A 6,000-nucleotide genomic window follows, 5' to 3' on the forward strand; every position below is an offset into this window, starting at 1 on the left:
CTTTATTCCTCCCCAACAAATATTTATGAAGTACTTACTCTATGAAAAGCACTGTGTATGATACAAAATATTATTTGATGCAATCTTTGCCCTTCAAGTATTTATAATTTATATTAAGTGCCATGAGTTTTATAGAAGAAAAAGCTATAGTAATACAGAAGAGTTAGAGATTATGTACAGCTACATTAATCAGGGAAGATTTCATAGATAAAGGGACATTTTTATTGGGTTTTGAAAGTTTTACCATATTTTGATATGCAATAGAGGACATTCTAGAGAGAGAGATTTAAGAAAGGGGGGAAAATGCTAGTCACAGTAAGTAGTTCAGAAAGTACTGCCGGAGAAAAGTAGATGCTGAGCCTGGGAACAGATCTGGTTAGAGAGGTTAGGTCCAAATTATAGGGGAGACATGAAAGATACTTTAAGAACTTTAGGGCTTGGCAGCTAGGTTGCTCAGTGGTTAGAAAAGCCAGGCCAGGAGATGGGAAGGCCTGGGTTCAAATCTGGTCTCAGACACTTCCTGTGTGACTCTGGGCAAGTCACTTGACCCCCATTGCCTAGCCTTTACTGCTCTTTTGCCTTGGAACTTTTACCTTGTGTCAATTCTACGATAGAAAGTAAGGGTTTAAAAATAAAAGACTTCTAGACCACATTTGATAACTAATGGAGAGCTACTGGGTGATTTTGTTCAGAAAATGATAATGAACAAATCAATGACTTAAGACCAATGATAGTGATGTGTGATACTGACTAGACAGAAAGACATGACATTTTTTAGCTGTGGGGCCAAAGGAAAGTCACTTAATCTCTCTAAGCATCAGTCTCCTCATAAGCAGAATTGGGTAGACAGAGAGGTCCTAAGGCAGTGATGGCAAACCTTTTAGAGACCGAGTGCCCAAAGTACAGCCTTTACACCGCATGTGAGCCCCCCTCACTATACCCCAAAAGGGGAGGGAGGAAGTACTCCCATTGAATGTCCTCAGGTGTAGCTCTCTCCAGCACACATGCCATAGTTCACCAACGTGGCCCTAAGGTCTCCTTCCTCTTCTAAATGAAACATCCTCTGAAATAAAAGGCTATTGTGTAGTAATATAATAGAAATTTCAAGTTGGGATACTGGGAGTATGATGGTATTCATGATTTTAAAATGAGGATGTTATAAGTAGTAGATCTGGAGATAAAGATGATGGAGTCTTGTTTTAGACAGCTACTGGAGTAAATAGTCAATAAAGATTAAGAGGTGTAGTACTGAACCTCAGGAAAGAGATGTGTTTAGGGCTTTAGACACCTATTGAGACGTTATTTATATAGAAGTGATTAAGTAAATAGTCTTGTTCATATTCTGTCAGTTCCAAGAAGAAATGCCTTCAAAGAGTTAAAATATAATGCCCTCTACCAACTGCAATAGAAAGAATATAAAGCCTCATGAGATAGATGGATTCTCCTGCAACTGAAGTTTTTAACCAGGGGGAAAATACCCATTTACTGGGTATTTTATAGTTGGGGTTCCTGTTGAGGAAGGAATTGGATGGGAAATCAGGGATTCTTAATTTAGGATTAACTTTTTTGTTGGTTTTTCAGATTTTAATAACTATATCAATAGAATTCATTCTCTTTGAAATCCCCTGCCTCTTTATTTTAGGCATTTAAAAGCATTATTCTGAGTAAAGTTTCAGAGGCTTCACCAGATTATGGAAGGAGTCCATAAAAAAAAAGTAATTATATATATATATATATCCCTGGCCTAGATGGCAGATGAAATCCCTTCTAGATCTAAAATTCTATGATTCTGATTCTAAAAACTTACTGAATATTATTTCTGTATCTTTTTTAAAAATAGTAAGAAATTTGTCTCCTTTGTCATTTAATGAAATTTTTATTGCTAAATTCATGATCAAATTGCCAGAAATCTTTTGCCAAAGCATATGAATTTGCTGAGCTGTTTTTCTTTCCTCCAAAGCAGACCACCAGAAGCCATTCCTTGGGGAAGCTAAGTGACTCTGTATTCCTTGGAACCAAGGAGCTCCCTCTTTACCCCCATCCATTTTCACTATTTTACTCTTCAACCTCCCAATTTGGATCCTCTTCAACCTCCCAATTTGGATCTTCTCCATCCTACATCACAGATTTCTACCTCTTTAAGAAATTGATCCTCTGTGCCTCTGGAAAGAGAATAATTGACTTCCCCATCATTGTACTCATCATTTTTGTGATTTACCAGACCACAACTTCCACCTCTGGGCATTTCTCTCTTACAAGTATTGTCTTCTCCAATAGAATGTAAGGGGCTTTCAAACCAAGATAGGAATTTATAGAATAAAAACAACATTGCAAAGACAAACACTTTGGATAGAACTCCAATCACTGAAATGACTAACCAGATTCTGGAATACTGACAATACCTCTGCATATCAAATTCCTGACAAAGAGATGAATATTTCAAGATGGAGAATACAGCATACATTTTTGGACAAGGCAAATGTGGGAATTTGTTTTGGTTGACTATTAATATGTTACATAGGCTTTGTTTTGCTTTTAAATCAGAGGGGTGCATAGGGAAGAAAAGAAAAGAAATGCTGGTTAAATGAAAATTTAAAATAAAGTTCTTGAAGGCAGGAACTATCTCAATCTCTATCCCCAGTACTTAGAATAGTGTTATAGTATTTGACACATAATGAGGGTTTAATAAATGCTTTTCATTCACTGATTCATTTACCTTTGACTGTCAGAGAGTAACATGTAAATTCAGTATGTTTCAAATTTATTCACATCTAATGAGAAATTTAGAATTAAAAGTATCACATGTGAGTGTTTTGATTTCCTCTGTTGCTTGAAATCACTTATTCCTTCTCCTTCCTTCAGACTTTTCAGAAATTCTCATTAACTTTCTCAGTGCATAGTATACTTCTAATTCTGGGAAGTAGCTGCTATCCAAATGTGAGAAAGCAAGAAACAGAAAGTGAGATGGAGACAGAAACAAGCAGTGACAGAGAAAGAAAGAGAGAAGGAAAAATAGATGAGAAGGAAATAAAGACAGATGAAGATGGTGGCTAGATCTGTGTTCTTATTAATTCATTAATATAGGAAATTGCTTCTTATAATATGACTTGGCAAATTCTCTAAGCCTTGAGGTTTTAAGAGAGTTGCTTATTGCACTGAAAGATTAGTGACTTGTTCACAATTAATGACAAGATTATAAATTTTAGAGCTCTTTAAAAGAGACCTTAGGCATCGTGTATTCAGCCTCCTTATTTTGCAAATGACAAGACTGAGGCTCCTGGACATGGACTGATGATACAAGATTATATAGCTAGTAAGTAGTATGTAGGCAACCAGGATTTGAATTCAGGTCTTCTGACACAAAAGGGCAGCTAGGAGGAACAGTGGATAGATTTGAGTTCAAATTTGATCTCAGACATGTCTTAGCTAGGTGATCCTGCACAAATCACTTAACCCTGCCTGCCTCACTTTCCTCATCTGTAAAATGAGCTGGATAAGAAAATGGCAAACCACTCCATTGTCTTTGCTAAGAAAACCCCAAAGGAGTCACTAAGAGTCAGACACAACTGAAAAACAACGAACAACAAATTTACTGGATTTTGTTTCTGAAAAACAATTACAATCTCTGACTCCAAAGCCAGTCCTCTTCATGATAACTGACATTTCTGTAGTAAAGTGTGAATATAAAACTTCTCAAAGACTAGAGTTGTGATATATTCCTTTTCTATCCATTCATCTAGAGCTCATTTCAGCACCTTATACTTAGTAGAAACTTCATAAATGCTTATTGAGTAAATACAATTTTATTTTTTCATCTTAAGTATTTTAATCATTATTAACACTTCTAGGGAAGTGTGAGGACATTTGATTGAATGGAACTAAACTTAATCTTTTTTCTGCATTTGGACAGGAAAATGTAATCTCATCTTTCTCAAGTCATTCAAAGAATATTTTATGAGTTAAAACAAGTTCATAAGTACACTACTTTCAATCCTTTAATTATTGTTGCATCTCTTCATGTAATCTTACAATACTTTCTTTTTGGAATTATATTCCACCAAATTTATTTTATGCCCCTTCTAGTTCAGTAGTCCATAGGCCTTTTATATAAAGTTTAGCTGAATGAGTCAATGCTCAGGATGTCAATTTGGGCATGACTTTTCCCTCTAGAAGGAGTATGAATAAAACAGTAAGTAACAGTTTTATTCTTTGTTACACTCTGGGAATCAGATTAACATGAAAACTATTTTAACATTTATTATTTTCATTTAATGAGAAAGGTAAGGAACAAAGCCACATTAATCTATTTCTAGTCACCAGGGATCATAGCTGTTCAGTAGAGAAGGATATAAGGTAAAGGAGAAATTAGGTTTTTGTTTGATGAAATTATATATCTCTGATAAAGCATTTCATTCTCTTCCACTATGTCTCTTCTTAAGAAATCGTCACTCAGTAGAGAGCTTTACTACTTACTTGTAGAACAATGCAACCGCATATTTTACAAAGAAACTTATGGTTGCAATTAGGAAGTACAATAATTGGTTAACACATTCTCCCTCTTTATACCCTTGGAATCTTATCAGTTTCACATAATTAGCCTATTCTCTCCTGAGATGCTGAGTAAAAGAATGTAATCTCATTTGTGTTAACAAAGAAATGAAAATTACCATCTTAAAATAATGTATCTTGTGATTTATTTGGTGACTCAAAGAAGCAGAAGGTCTTAATTCCTTTGTTATAAAACCCACAAGTCATTGTTCAGTCACTCAACTAGTATTAAGTGCCTAGTATAAGCCTAACGCTGTGCTAAGTACTAGCCTCAATTATGTTAGATATGATGACTTCTGTGTTAACGTTTTCTACCAATGGAAAATGTTTATAGTTATTTCAGTGAACAATAATAAATAAAGAGACAACTTAGACACTTTAAGATTAGAAGATTAAGTTGCTATCAATGTCTCATTTTCAGAGTTAAGGAATGGCTCCTGAAATGAATTGGTGTGAATTCCAGAGAAAATTCAAATGTAATTTCTGTAGTCAATCAGCAGATAACTTAAGAACTTGATGTCTAAACAACACTTAAGTTTGTTCAATAAGATTATCTTGGTGACTCTAACCTCCTTAGGTAAAGTCAAGGAGCCAACTGTGAACAAGCAGCATTATTCACAATTATAAGCAATGTTTTGCATGTGAGGAAATTCACTGCCTTTGGACAATGTATGAGAAAAAAATAATATCCTTTATGTTATGTACATTTTTAGTGCTCAGTGCTGTTAAAAACTCATACTAAATGCTAAAAATTAAAGAGGTTATGTTGACTGAAAAGCAGATCTTAGGAAAAAAGATAATGGATTAAGAACCTAGCACAATGCCTGGCACTACTGATAATTACTTAATATGACTAGAATGATCTGCATTAGCCATTATCTTGACAAATCTCATTTACAGATGACATAAGGCAGTTAAATGACTTACCAAAGGACACAGAAGTAAAGTCAGAAGTGAGATTTGAATACACATTCTCTGAGTTTAGAGTCAGTGATTTTTGGATATTACATTACAGCCCCTTCAAATTGCTAACAAGTTGAACTCAAAAGAAAGGGAAATTTGTAAACCAAAAATCAAATAAGTATAGCAAAATAGAGTAAAAACTTATTTTATATTCAAAAAAATTACTGTTTAAAAGGATTTCTAATTTTTTATTTCCCATTTACTGCTTTGATTTTGAAATGTGTTAATCAAGATTTATTTATGCTTTGGTTTTGCTTCAGTCCTCTAAATTATTAATATTATAAGATTTCTATTGCAGTATTTTCTCCTTCAAATAATGAAAATAATATGCTGGTGATAAACCAAAACACTTTATCTAATTTGTTTACTATGTGGTTAACCAAAATTAATTACAAAAAACACTCTCTCTCTCTCTCTCTCTCTCTCTCTCTCTCTCTCTCTTTCTCACACACACACACACACACACACACACACACACACACACACACA

At 34.4% G+C, this 6,000-nt stretch overlaps 1 protein-coding gene across 1 annotated transcript in view; it reads right to left on the reverse strand.

The window, feature by feature from the left end:
• PARP8 (poly(ADP-ribose) polymerase family member 8) overlaps nt 1-6,000 on the reverse strand; it is a 227,250-nt gene that overhangs the window by 11,370 nt on the left and 209,880 nt on the right. The gene's annotated exons all lie outside the window — the stretch shown is intronic.

Source organism: Gracilinanus agilis, chromosome 1, assembly GCF_016433145.1.
Source record: "Gracilinanus agilis isolate LMUSP501 chromosome 1, AgileGrace, whole genome shotgun sequence".
NCBI lineage: Eukaryota > Metazoa > Chordata > Mammalia > Didelphimorphia > Didelphidae > Gracilinanus > Gracilinanus agilis.